This window comes from Heterocephalus glaber, unplaced genomic scaffold, assembly GCF_053883595.1.
Source record: "Heterocephalus glaber isolate CG9 unplaced genomic scaffold, H.glaber_assembly_v1.0 deba00001662, whole genome shotgun sequence".
In the NCBI taxonomy this organism is placed as follows: domain Eukaryota; kingdom Metazoa; phylum Chordata; class Mammalia; order Rodentia; family Bathyergidae; genus Heterocephalus; species Heterocephalus glaber.
Window position 1 is genome coordinate 6,962,758 of NW_028258403.1, and position 15,209 is coordinate 6,977,966.

Consider the following 15,209-nt stretch of genomic DNA (forward strand, 5'->3'; position numbering starts at 1 on the left):
ATATCCTTCATTCAACTGGGAAACATATGAACAAGCTGCAGTACATTCATACAATGTTGTATTAATCATTAATTCAAAAAGAATGAAATTTCTTCATTCAAAAATATATATTCATTTTAAATGCACTCAATAAAGTGAAAGAAGCCTGAGACCATTATATAACACTTTGGAAAAGACCAATCTGTGGGAGCCACAGAAAGATCAAAATGCTAGGGTTTGGGAGGCAGATGAAGGAGGTCACAACACAAGGTGACACATGGCGATGTTTAAAGTAGTAGAACTCTTCTGTATGCAGCTGCGGTAGAAAATGCATGATTCCCTGCATTCGTCAAAGCCCACAAACATGTTTTCCGTGACAAATAAATATTACTATACTCAAATTTTGAAAATCAACAAGTGTGAGAAGGAAACATGAAATGCACACTGCGGCAAATAAAACTAAGTACATTATGAAAGAACAGAGGGTAGAGAATAAATTAACAGAGGTGAATAATTCTGAAAAATGTTCTTTTAGCTATTACTTGGTTCCATAGGTATAAATAAGTTTTATTGTACCATTGTGCTCTAGTTGCTATTGTTTCTACCAGGAGTATGGTTTGTTAGTTCTGAAACTCTATGTAAACTAGTGACTTATACAAGATTTGAGAAAATAAGTAAGATATGCTGTGATGATGACAGCTAAGTAAATCACTGTGGGAGGAAGTTACCAACAATGGAGAAAGAAACCCTAAAGGACCTCTGGGTCTGATTGAAGTCAGGATGTCAGTATGAATTCAAGACGGCCTAACGTGGTGCAACTTGAGAAACGAAATATATAATAACAGTGCTGGATTATAACCCAAATAATAACCCACTACCCATAAGGATATACTGATATAAATAGAAAGCTGAATAAATAAATGGAGGAGAAAGGATACCACATATTAATTGCTGCAAACAAGATTTGCCAATTGCTACTAAAATTAGTAAAAATTTATACAGAAACCAGATAAGCATATCTCTCCCAAATATTTATTAATTATAAAGCATCACTGTTCTATTAATAGTTAGAAAAATAGTAGCTTTACAGTGAAAAAATCCCTGCAGATACATTTTATCTAAGTTATCAAAATTATGTTATCAGTAATTTAAATTAACTTTATTCTCAGAGGGAGGGAAACATCACTTCTTTGTTATCCTTCCCAATGACTAACCTTAATTTAATCAAGAGAAAACATCAGACAAACCTAAACCTAAATTTGAGGTCATTCTATAAACGAGTCAAGGTCATGAATAAAGAAGAAAAAAACATACGAACTGTCACAGATTATAGGAGGTCAAGAAGGTATGACAACTAAATTCATTGCAGGAACTTGACTGGATCCTAGAGAAGAAAAAGCAGAAAAGTGGATGAAATCTAAATAAAACCTATAGTAGTTTAAATTAATAATACTATAGCTATTAATTTCTTAGCTTTGATAATTGTTGTTTGGGTAGGAAAGAGTGAGGCTGGTAGAGAGGTCATATGAGGTACTTTTCCTATTACTTAGCAAATCTTTTGTTAATTCTAAAATGACTTCTAAATTTAAAAAAATTAAAAATAAAAAATCATCTATGCTTTCATACTAGAGATACCATTAAAATATACAACATAATGGTATACAAAACTTTCTATGACCTTGTTTAGCATTCTCAGTTTTACACTTCAAAAATTAATGAGCTTATTTCTATAGTTTTCACTTTCTAAAAAATGATGAGATAAAAGTGAAGGTTTTAAACTGTGATTTATGAGGTCTTTTCTTTAAGTAACAGATTGTGGGTGTGGAGAGTTTTTATTCCACATAAATGAAAAACCAAATTAGATATAATTGCCACCAGATTTTATCAGTTTAGCTTTAATTTTCAAAGTACTAGAGGCATCTTTCTCTGCTGAGTAAAATTTTGTTCAGATGAAAATAAGTTATGGACCTGGATTTTGTGAAGATCACATTGAGGCAAATTTGTACTTACTGCTTTGTTTAGTTTTCTTTTGCTTTTGTACTTCTTTTCACTTAGACTTCAGCATTGGCATTCCTTACTTCCCTTTTATCTTCCCTACTTTTCATCTGGCTATCAATTAAATAATGCATTTTTTGTTTACTAAGGATCGAACTCGTGACCTTGCACTTGCAAGGCAGGCGGTGGAACCACTGAGATAAATCCCTGGCCCCTAAATAATGCATTATTAAGACTAAAACAATATATATCTGTAAAAATTTTCATGATGGCACCAATGCTAAGTTGAATGAAAAGATTGACTAAAAAGTCATAAGCAACTCCATTTTATTTGAGCTTTATTAACTGCTATAACTTTTCATTTCAGAGGTTGCCAGATATTCCATTTTAAATAAGATATGTCTCCATTGTTTGATTTTAAAAATGTTAATTAAAACAGATGACTTTGCTGACTTTAACATCTGCCTGAATAATGCTAAATCTCTTGATATTTACAAACCAGTATTTGAAAATCACTAGACTATTTAATAAATAGAAAATCAACCATTTTGACTCTCAGATTATTTATGTAGAAATAAATACAAAAATAAATAAATAAAATAAACTTAATTTTGGATAGTTTTAGCTGCACATAAAAAGAAGCCCCAACATTGGTGGGTCTTGAGTTTATCAGTTCTTCCAATTAATGAAAACCTTTAAAAAGTAGATTTTAAATATACTTCTGCCACATTTTCCTACAGCATATCCAGTCCTGACAATGTCCAAAAAAGTTTCCTCCATTACCTTTTAAATATGAAGGAATCTTTTCAGATCTCATTGGCCATGATTATGTCACTTTTCCTTCCCGAAGCCAATTACTGGTAATAAACAAATGTACTAATCTAAATTTGACTCCCAAATTAAGAATGAAGACACCTTCCCTGAAAGCTGGATACTTAGAGAAAGTTAGTTAGTCTTGACAAGCAGGTATTGAGTAGACAGTCTACTGAGCCTACTAAAATAAATTTGAATTTACAAAATTTCCCAGAAATGAGCATTGCGTAAGTAACAAGAAAAACAAAATTCAGTGTCATAAGAATTATGAGTAAAAATATACACAGGATTTTATAAGTGTACCCAAACTGTAAGTTTCAGGGTTTTTATAACCAGAGTTGGCTTCTGGAAAAGTAACATACAGAGTGGAGGGAGAGACAGAGATGCGGAAGGGGGTGAAATAGATAGATGGGCCATGAAGAGAATCCTATTCAACCCTGAGGAGAGTTTGCACCATACAGAATGGATGGAAAGAAGCTGAAGGATTTTAAACTCCTGAAGGACATTGTGAAATTTGCTTTTAAGAAAAACTGCATTGTGTAGCAAGGATAGACTCTCTTCCCTCTGACATTTTATGCTTTTTATTATCTGATCTTATTTAGCACTTAGCATTCATGTTCTGATATGCGCTAGTTTTCATTTGTGAGGGAAACTGAATCTTATCTCCTAAACTATATTATAAATTCTAAGAAGGTAGAAATGGACGGCTGAGTACTCAGTCATGTATCTCTTAATACACAGAGTGACTAGCATCCTGGAAATGCTAATTTTGTTGTCCTTTGTTAACTATTACCTTTTTCCATTTAGAAAGCCACAGTAACCTCAATGCTGGATGACAGTGCAGTGTTTGGGAAAGGGAAGGAGCCAGACCCAGACAGATTAGCGTCTGCACTTTACCTTACTCCTTGACAAAATAGGTGCTATTTGTATATCTCACAATTTTAAGGATAGATTTCAGATAAAATGTCTATGTATTGGAGATTAAATGAATTAAAATTCATTATGTTTATTACTTTATTTTTCTGTCTGTAGTTGGGACATAATCTCCATGACAACAAAGAATTGTTGCCTGGCTCATTTTAGTATCTAAAGACAAAAAAAAATATAGTCTGGAACATAATAACACTCAATAAAATATTTGAATTAATAAATGAAGGAAAGACTGCAGAAATGACTCCCCATACAATATTTAAAGATAAAGGCAAGCTGAATTGAGTCTTGGGCAAATAGACAGTGGTCTTAAGCCTTTAATTTAGTAAGTCTAGATAAAAAAAAAATTAAACAGGGCATTTTATTTTCATTTATGTAAGCAGGACAAGGCCTCAGGTGTCTACTGTATTTTCCAACTACCATTGACAATGAATATTCACTCAACTAATTTCCCTTCCTTTATCCTCATGATACTGTGCATCTTCCTCTTTTAACTTGTTTCTGTAAACAGCTTCAGGGCCAGAACCTAAGACCCCCAGGAATTTCTCTCTTCTGGTCCACCCACAAGTCTAAAAAGTTAAAAGAGTAGTTCATAGAATAGAAGACTGTTTCTCAGTCTTGCCTGTGCTAAAAATCACCTGGTGAGCTTTTAAAATAAAATACCTCAATCACACTGAATTCCAGAACTTCTCTGGTAGAGTTTTTCATAATGATATTTTAAGTGATTTTCATGAGCATCCAAATTGAGAACCACAGAAATAGTTTGTTTTTAAAAGCCTTTGGTCCATGTATGATTTTAAATATACAGTAGTACTTTAATAGTAGAGATACCCAAGTCATATTTTTACTATTTAGCAAAGTATAGTACAATAATTATAACCATTTGACTCACATTTTTTAAATGAAACATATCCATCTTATAGTAGCAGGCTCATAAATGTAACATTATGGCATACTACAAGCGCTGCTTGCACATCCTTAATTTAAATTGCCCTTCCAGGCACTCCCAACCTTCGATAGTAACCATGGTCCTGACACTAATCAACATGAGTTCATTTTGCTTGTTTTTAAGTTTTCTAAATTATCATTTTAGCTATATGGATTTATGGTGTTCATCCCAGGCTAGGGTAGTTGGTGGTAGTGGTAATGGGAAGAGGTTGCTTAAAGGATATATAATTACAATTAGATAGGAAGAATCAGTTCAAATGTTTCTATAGTACAGCATGATGATCATAGTTAATGACGAAATACTACATGATAGAAAAATGAAAGGAATGAGTGGTAAGTGTTCTCACCACAAAAATGATTGCCATGTGAGGTAAGACATTTGTTCATTAGCTAGATTTAACCATTCCATAATGTATGTATACTTCAAAACATGTTTTCCTTGATAAATATATAAAAATTTAACCCTCAATTAAGGAGGACAGACAGAAAGAAATAAAGGAAAGAAAAAGAATAAAAGAAGGAAGGAAAGAAAGAAAGAAAGAGAAAGAACAAATGAACAAACAAAAGAAAGAAAGAAAGAAAGAAAGAAAGAAAGAAGAAAGAAAGAAAGAAAGAAAAAGATTTTAAAAGTATCAGATTTCTTGGCATCATTCAATCAGGCATTTCATATGGTTATGTTCTGGCAAATATAAAATATGTGGAACTTTTGTATCTCATCTTTCTGACTGATAACTTCCTTAAAAAGCAGCTCCTTCACCCTTCAAGGGGTTTAAAATTAGACCTGATGGCTGAAGCTGGAGCAGTTGTCTTGGGCAGATGATGGATAGATTTGGCTGCATGGACCTAGAACAGGCCTAAGACCTTAAGTTTCTGATAACTTTGTGAAGCCTCCAGATGAACCTTTCACAGAAAATTTTTTGACTCTTTTTAGAGAAAGAAAAAGAAACAATTTGGGCTGCTATTTATTTTGGTGTTCTGACACTTCTAACTACATACTCTGATACAGATATATACTGTCTAGATCTTAGATTCTTAGAATTCTGCTAGTTCAAGTACTTATGGGATCTTTTCCTGCCTTCTGAGGTTAGAGAATTCTGTTGCCAGAAGGTTCTAAGCAGAACCTGAGTAACCACCTTTCCGACAAGTGATGCAGAGTTCCCCGAATTGGATGGAGGTTAAATTGTTTGACCGCCAAGATTTTAAGTTGGGTATTCCTGGAGCACATTTTTCTTTATTAATGGAAAGTCTTAAATGAGTTCTTAGTTCAACCACTTAAAATGATTAAAAGTAACCAGCCAGAAAGCCAAGCTGCCAAAAAGGAAAGTGCAGAGGGAGTAAAATATCAGCAAAATTTTAACTTTTTATTTGCAGCAAAGCAATGATTTGGATGGTACATTAGGCTGTCATCGAGGAAAGAATTGACACTACATCATATGACAAAATCTCACATCTGATTCATCAGAGTTGCCCCATCTCAGAAATCTGGGATAAGGGTGCAGTATCATTACTCTGTATGACTGATTCTGCATGAAATGTACTTTATTTTATTTCACTTATTTTTGCAAAACTGTAGTTAAATGAAGTCCAGAATGAACACAAATAATTTATAACTACGTTTACATATCTTTTATTAAGCAAACAAGAAGAAATAGGAAATTCTTTGACTACTAAAGATAATAAGGGTTATGTGCCTCTGTCATGAATACACCTTCTGTTCTCTTTATTGATGCTTCTTCATTTTTATTTTTGCAGTATTTATTGTAAATGTTATTTCCCAGTGACCCTGCCATGACAGCTAGCTTTTTCCACTATTTTTTCTCAGGGTGGCTTGTATTTATCTTTCCAAGTAGTTATTGCAAAAATAATTAGTCAAACAGCCATTTGATCTTCTTCTAGTAGATTACAAGATTTTTGAGTGCTGTGGCCATGTTTGTCTTACTCTCCCTGAATTCCCATCTCTAAAGCAGTGCCCGGCAAAGGAAGGAAGTCAGGAACAATGTGGGAACACTGATGATGCCATTAGGAAACATGATCCAATTCTTTATTACACACTACATTCACACTGCACTGGAGGGTTCACACTTCTTCACTTTAAGTAACCTAGCACAGAATTGGACTTCTGGAAAGGAAAATTTTGGATCTTTACTAACAGCAACAGTTAGATGAGCAAAAACAAACTAGTGGTGCTAGTTGTGAAAATTTGTCACTTTATTTGACTACTTAATGTGTGAGAATCTCTTCCCATGTTTGCTTCTCAATATTGAGGCTTAAAATAAATACCACTCACTTTCCCAGTTTCTCATAAATCTGAAGAGTAAATAATTGTCATAGACTCTAGTGATTTGATTAAGGAGCCACTGACTTTGAATAAAAAGGTACATTTCTTTGCTTATGTTAAAAATACCAACTAATATAAGATGATATTTTAAGTGAGATACTTAACAATGGAAGACAGAAAGAGGTTTGAAGTGATGATATTAGAATGCATGAAGACTAGGTACAGACTCAATAATATGGATTCCCTCTGCTTAAGGCTCAACAGGATACTGATATTGATAAGCATGCGTTTATCAATAGCAGAGCTAATCACATCTAACTCTTGGGATGTCAGCCAGATCTGGGTGTCAGCTAGATACATGTGACATATTTAGCCATGAAAGAAGCTTAAGCTTTTCCATATTAGAACAGGAAGCTATAATAGGCTTGGTTTTTTTCCTTTTCTACCATGCTTCTTACAACAACCAACCATGAAGTTACTAACTGCCGTGTATACCATAATGAAATCCCACATTGTATTGTTTACTATTCAGAATTACGCTTAAAACATACCTAAGGCAATAGAATGATGATCATCAGATTCTCAAGTCTTTTCATGCCCCCTTTCTTCCAGAAACAATTTGTTGCATTAAGTGATAGGGTGACTTAGTCAAGTACATTTTACAATATTAGCTATAGACAACTTATGAGCCTGAAGTGTCACTTTATTAAGTGGTATATACTCTGACCCAAAAAACAATACAGTGAGTCTGAAAGTCAATTAGAGGGGTACAAAAACCAATCTGTGGGAATTTAAGTAATTCCTTCTTAACTGAGTATCTTTGAAAACAAGGCCCATGAGAAAAACTTATGTGTAATTTATTTATTTGATAAGTGAGCTTGGAAGTGAGAAAGAACAAGATGAATGAAACAAAACCTATACAAGTTTGTATTTTCATGTAAGCAAACAGTATGCACAACTAGTATTCAGGCCTACAGTGCCTTCTAAGAAATCATATTAAATGAATCTCAGAGTTTTCCTTCTGGGTGAAAATTTATGAGAGCTTTTATCCATTGGATTCTATTCCCATTGGTCAAAGATGGGCCCTGGGCTTGGAGTCACCCACATTTCTTGCATCATCTGACAGACTGTCAGCCAAATTCTGGAATAGGAAACAAGAGGGGCGTGATCCAGGCCAAGATGAAATATTCCAGGTTACACATTCATAATGGTGATTGAAGTCTGTGTGGAACTGGTGACTGCAGCAGGGCTTGAGTAAGAGGAATGGAAGGATTTGAAAAGCACACAAGAAACAATAGATAAAGTTCCTGTTACTGATTTAATTAATGACCCATGATTCCCCAAATTTTTTTTCTTTGCTCCAACAAAGTGACAGTAAACCTATTGGAAATTTGTTATTTGTTTTCTTTTAAGACAAAAGATGTCAATGTGTGAAGTGTTTTTGCTAAACTAAAACCTGAGTATTCAGGTTTAATTGCCATGTTGGTATCTTGCAATAAATCAGTGGGTTTTGGGTTGAAGTTTGGGCACTTGTCTCTAAAAGGTTTGCCATCACTGTCTTAGGACTATGACTTTAAATTTTAATGACTGGGAATCATAATGTTAAGGAAGAAATGCTTCTAGCAGGGTATGAAATAATGTCTATACTGGATCAGAATCCTTGTCACCAATTTGAGAAAAATGTGTTTGAATTCTTGTTTTTGTACTTTTTTTGTCCTTTGCCTTCTATCTATCTAAATATTTTATATGTGGTGTTTTGAAGATGGATGACATTACAATTTAATCCATACATTATACATTATTAAGAGGATTGTTAACAGACCTAGTGGAGAAATAATTAGTTGGAGTGCTGGCCTTGGTGCTGAATGGAGCTAGTGAAGAAGACATGGGCCATCATTCACTTAGAAAAGACAGTGTAGTGTTAGATGCTAAAGGGAAATTGGACTATGTTCTTAAGGGTTTTTTCTTTAATGTTTATGAATTTGAAAAAGAATATATGTTACAAATAGAATATATTTGGTTCCACACAAGTGGGTACACTGTATGTACACACAAAATTGTGTTTGCTGCTAAGCCTGTGGATTTTCTTTCCTATGTTTTGTGGAATTCTCTCCCACATGAATCCCTCTGGAGGAATAGCCTCTTTCCCCGAACACTAAATTACAACATCATGAGCTTGTTCTCCCAGACCATCTTCCATCTAGGAAATGAGTAACTTATCTAGATTGTTTGTTGGACTCATTTATTCTAGACATTGAAGAAGGAGCTAAGGTTCTTTCGGTCAACTACAATTAAGATTCCTTATTTATACAAACACATGATCATTATGTTGGAGAAACAAGAGAAGATCTATTCAGACTGCAAAGGGACTCTGTCATGTGGGGTGAGGTTCAGATTATCAGATGATCGATCCATGACAGTTACAAGCATAAAATCTTAAAACTATGTGGAGGGTTAAAGGGTAGGGAAAGCTTTAGCTGAATTTCTCTCTAGCTTTTGGATTTCTATTTTTTTTTTTTTGCAAAGATAAATCTGTTAAGTTTTCTTTAAAGAAAAATAACAAAAATGGCTTTTTATTTATTTAAATGTAATAATTATGGTTCTAAACCTTAAATTTTTTTAGGGACTGAAGCACTAAATTACTTCTGAGTCAAAGGCAAAATTGATAATCTATAGACCGTATTATTTTTGTAAAAGTTTTATTATAGCCAAAGGGATGAAAAGCATAATGATAGGAATGGTCTGTATCAGATGGTATGTAAGTGAGAATGGTCAGAGGGACAAAAGACAGATGGAGGGAAGCCTTTGTGAAGGGTTTTGTGATGCTGAGCAAGGCTGAACTACATTATGGGTGAAATTCTAGACTAGAAAGAGTGCATTTCTTCTTTCCTCTGAATAAAATATTGCTCATCAAGGACTGGCAACCACAGAGTTTTTTATAATAGTTTCTAATTGATTAACATTCTAAATGGAGATCTACTTGATTTTTCTGCTTTGTGTCCTCTGTCATTGATCGGCTTTAATAGCTGAGTGGTTATGAATACTGATGCAATTGGCAGAGTACTCACAACATCTTTGCTCTACTGCTTAGTAGCTAGATGATCTCAACCAAGTCCTTTTCTATGCCTCAATGCCATCCTCTGGTAAATTTGATGATTGTTAGGTACTTATATTATTGTTGCTGTGGCTATTGTCATTTTTAAACTGTAATAATGCTTCAGTCTTTTACATTCTTATACCTGCTGTCACAGTTTTCTTTTTACCAATTCTACATTGACTTTATTGTAAATATTCATAAGATAGTTGACAGTTAAAGATAGCATTGCTTCAATTAACCATAACAAGGATAATTCAATGGACTTACTGATAAGAGACCAAAGGAATACTGAGATGCTCTTAGTTTGGATGTGATATGGTGATGAACTTTGGGAAGAAGATTAAGGTGACAGAGAGGAAGGGACATGATAGAGAAATATTTTAGATATTTTTCTGCTGATAATTAAGAGAGAAAAGGAGACTTTGAGTCTTCAAACACAAAGTAAGAATTTCTAATTTTTGTTATGTTTAATATGAACTGAAATAGATTATAATTCAGTCATCTAAAAAGAAGTAACAAAAAGCACATTAATTGGACTTCTTCATGGTGTGTAAATCTAAATATGTGGTTTTTGGTAAATTAAGAAATATTTATATTTTCTTGTACAGTAAATGATCTTATGTATTTGGGTATATTTGAAATATCTTATAATAATTAATATTAACAATGTTCTTTTATAATTTTCAAAGTAATTTCACATAAATGCTTTCATAAGTTTTATATGTGATAAGAAATGTAGAAATACCTTCGTTTGTATAGCATTTAACTACTCTGATTGATACTCACAGTTCTATTACACAGTTCCTTTTAATTCTTTCTGTTCATTTGTCAACAAAACTGATGAATTTTGCCACTCTAGACATGTTACCTCAGACTGCTTTTGCTAATCTAAGCATCAGGAAGATTTCTAATTCATCCTCCACATTCTCTTTGTCATAGGAAGTAACCTACAAGGTTTTAAGAATAAAGTTCATATTCTGGATGGGGAGTCTGTGTATGGGTGGGAAGAAATTCATGTCCTCAAGAGGACAGAAACTGGTCATTCCACCTTTATTTTGACTTATAAGATCAACTAGTAGGTTTGGGCTTCTCTAAAATAACCAAGTTCTTTTAATGAGCCAAATTCACATTCACAGGGGAAAAAGAACATATTGTACTATCCATTGCATTCCGTTTAACTGAGGAATCCAATATTGTTGTTACATCATAACTACATAGACACTGAATAGTCAATAAAATGAATTTGTAGGAAGTCCATAAAAATAATACATTTTTTCATTAAGTATATTGGAACATTTTAGGTATACAATACAGTTACATTCATCATTGGGAACTTGCACCTTTACATGATGTATCTTGGTTCTTATTTTTTCTGGAAAGAAAAAAATATGAGAAAAGGAAAAAATGGAGACAAAGTCTCTGTAAAACTAACACATTTAATTTTACTTCAACTTATTTAAATTTTTTTTTCTTATTAAAGAATGTTTGGAGTACATAATGTTTACCTTGCTTGTGTGCAGTTGGTACATGTACAAGACACATTTTAATTCCTTTTCATCTTCCCTTCTCTGCCCTTCTCTTCCTCTTTTTTCCTTTCTTTCCCATTTGAAAAAACTCTATCTCACTATTTCCTATTATCTATCTTTTATTTTGCTTTTATTTAAAATTCTTATATAAAAGAAACCATGGAATATTTAAGTTTGTGTGTCTGATCTATTCTATTTAACATTATGGTCTCAAGGTGCTTGCATTTTCCTACAAATGATGCAAATTTAATGATAGCAAATAACCTGCAGAGAATTTGAAAAAAATCTGGACTTTAATAGTATATCTTTAATATAATGGATGTTAGCTTTTATAATTTTTTTTCCAAAGGGATTATTCATAGCTTGAGGGTTTTTTTGATGTTGTTCTTTTAAATAGCTGGGATTTCCAAGAGGAAGGGCGGTGTCAGGTGTCTCATAGGAATCAGAGAGAGTGCTATGTCCACACAAAGATCAAATAATTTTAAGTCATTTTAAAAATTTAATTTTAAATAAAATGTAATCAACTTTAAAGACCTAAATTCTGATTTAGGATTATTTTTCAAAAAGAAATAGATAGAATTTTATATCTATGAGTAAAATATCCTATAAAAAGAATTATGATGTGTTATGTGCATGTACTACCTACTCACAAGGAATGTATTTTATTATGTACTGCAAACATGTACTAATAAAAAAATCCCATAAGCGATACACGATATTCAGAGTAACCAGCAATGCATGATGAGAAATTGATTACAGATTGTGTCTATGCCAAATCTGAAATGACTACTCATTAAATGAAATATCTGTCTGTCTTTCTAAGTTGAGTGAACACCAGAGTTTGGAGTTCAGTGGATCCTAAGTCATACGGTTTCATCAAGTAAGTGCTCAGGTTTGGGAGACACATTTACCTTGCTTCACATTCACATCATGCCTTTCTTACCACAGGACACATATATATACATATGTGTGTATTAAAAATTTAAATACTAATCTCCATTCTTATTGATGGCAAAGGCATGTGGCATCCCTATTTTTCTAAAGGCAAAGGCATCTCTATTCTTACTGATGGCAATGGCATGTGCTTTTATTTAATCATAATTATCTTAATGACAAAATTTAGGTAATGGTATTAATTGCACTCTTCAGCATATTCTTCATAGAGATTGTTTTTTGCTTCTAATTTGTACCAACATAACTTGTACATTTATATCTCTACCAATTTAATGTGTAAATCATGAATCTTAGTCTAACATCTATCTATTCCTTACCTACTTTATTGAAAGAAGAAGTCACTTTTTGTTTTGTTTTAAATAATTACATTTACCTTTTTTTCCTCATTGTTGTTTTATGGAAATTAGCTAAATCTTCAAAAGGCTACTAGAATAATTTCATTTACTGATTAAAAATAGACAGAAGGGGTACATTGGCAGAAAGAGATTTTCTTTTATGGTGCTGAATTTACTCATGTTTAAATGCAATTTCTGAACTGCCTTGGCTATCTAGTGAAGTTGAAGGGAGCTGTTCAGAAAATGACAGAGTAGAAAGTTTAAAACAACTTGAATCCTTCATGACATCATCAAACCAATGAATTAATAAACTTTGGCTCTCTAATTGTAGATCTACTGAATTTTTGAGATAATATGTTTTTATGGTTTAAATCAATTAAATTAGGACTTTTTGCTACATGAAGTTGAGGGCAACCTAACTACTTCAGAATTTCTTTTCATCAGAATACTAAGTTATCTAACTCTTTGTTGCTTATATCTTCCTTTTTTATAATTCTCTTTTTAAAACACATTTTTTTCTCCAACTTGCTATTTTCTCTGAAAGGGTATATGTGCCCTACACTTCCTAAGCCATTGTGTGTTTGAAGATAGGCTTTCGACATATAATGACAGGACACATATTTACCATCATGCTTGGTTAATATTTTACGTGGACATAGTGTTTCAATTCAAATTTATTTTCTGCAAAAATTTGAGGTCAATGCACCATTGGCTTCTGGTTTATAATGTTGCTAATAAAATGACTCTTGCAACTTTGATTTTCATTCATATGTAAGTAAGCTGTGTTTTTTCTCCAGACAACTTTTGGGTTTTTTTCCCTAGGTTATTTTAGGTTTAAAATTTCACAAGATGTTTCATGTGTTCCCTTTTATTTTATGCCTTTGTACCCAAGAATCTCTTTTAATCTAAGAAAATAGATACCTAGGGAATTTTTGCCTTTTCTTTGATTGTATTCTCCTCTTCAGTTTGCTACTTGAATGCTGATTGAACAGATGAAATTGTCTTCTACAAATCTTAATATTTATTTCTTTTTTATCCATTTTATCTCATTCATTTTTATCTTTTATGTTTGTATTTTCCTGCTGTAAGTTCTTCACCTTTATATTTCAAATCAGTAATATTTCAAAATAAAAATGGATGTATATAGTGCTTAACTGTGTGCTATGTAGCTATATTGAATGCAGCAACCTCGAGTGATAGAAACTAATATAACTACATTTTACAGATGAGGAAAATGAAGCAAAGAAAGATTTAGTGACTCTCCAGTATACCACAGTTTCTAAGTGGCAAATTCTAGGTCAAATTGAAAGATTATGACTCCAGTAATGGTGCATTTAACTATTATTCCATTCGCTTTCAATATGTAATTGTGAAGATGTTGTACAGGAGATGTGGAGCTCTTTTCACGGAATGAGATATGCAAGCAAGGGGGCACAGCTCTCAGTTACCTCACTGCTTCTTTAGAGACTTACTGAAGTTTGTGGCCCATGTCAGAGAAATCTGGAATTGTAGCTTCTGCCTCCTATAGAGTATTCAGAAGTGTCTTGACAACACATTGTAAATTAGTTATGTCACCAGTGCCTTCGTCCAAGTACTTTTTCTCACAGTCACAAGGTTATAATAGGCCATTTCTTATATACTATATTTCCCTGAAAATAAGAGCTATCCAGAAAATAAGCCCTAGGATGATTTTTCAGGATGCTCATAGTGTAAGCCAAACCTCAAAAATAAGCCCTACTTAAGATTGTCAGAGACATATATGTTTAGTAAGTCAGTTGCAATCCATGATGGATGTATTAAATTATAAAATAATAATATTAATTTATAACTAGATATAAACAATATTATTGACATTAATATTTAAAATAAATGCAAATATAAATTATAATTAAATTCTGTAAATACCCAACCCAGTGTCTTTGGATGAGAGGGAAATGCCTATGTAAACAGGTGAACTCAATACCAATTGCTGATTGATCAATCAGAGTAAAGACTCAACAAACTAATAATGAGTGCACTTGATAATGAAAGCACATGGTTGTGTCTAATAAGAATTTTCATAATTCAATACATCAGATTTGTAACAGACATACTTAATACTCTTGTGTGAAATAAAGAAACATTTTCTATTTTTAATTGAGTTTATTGGTATACTTTAGCTATACAGTACGATGATTTTCTGATATTCTGTGCCTACAATTTTCTGTCACTTTTATGTGGACAATCATTCTTAACTGTCTTCATTCTTGTTGCCACTCCTGTCTTGTAGGTCTTCAGTTAACACTTAATTTAATGGAAACTTTGTGAAGCTGTACCTGCCAGAAGTTGTGACTTGGGTGAAGTACATATGAAGT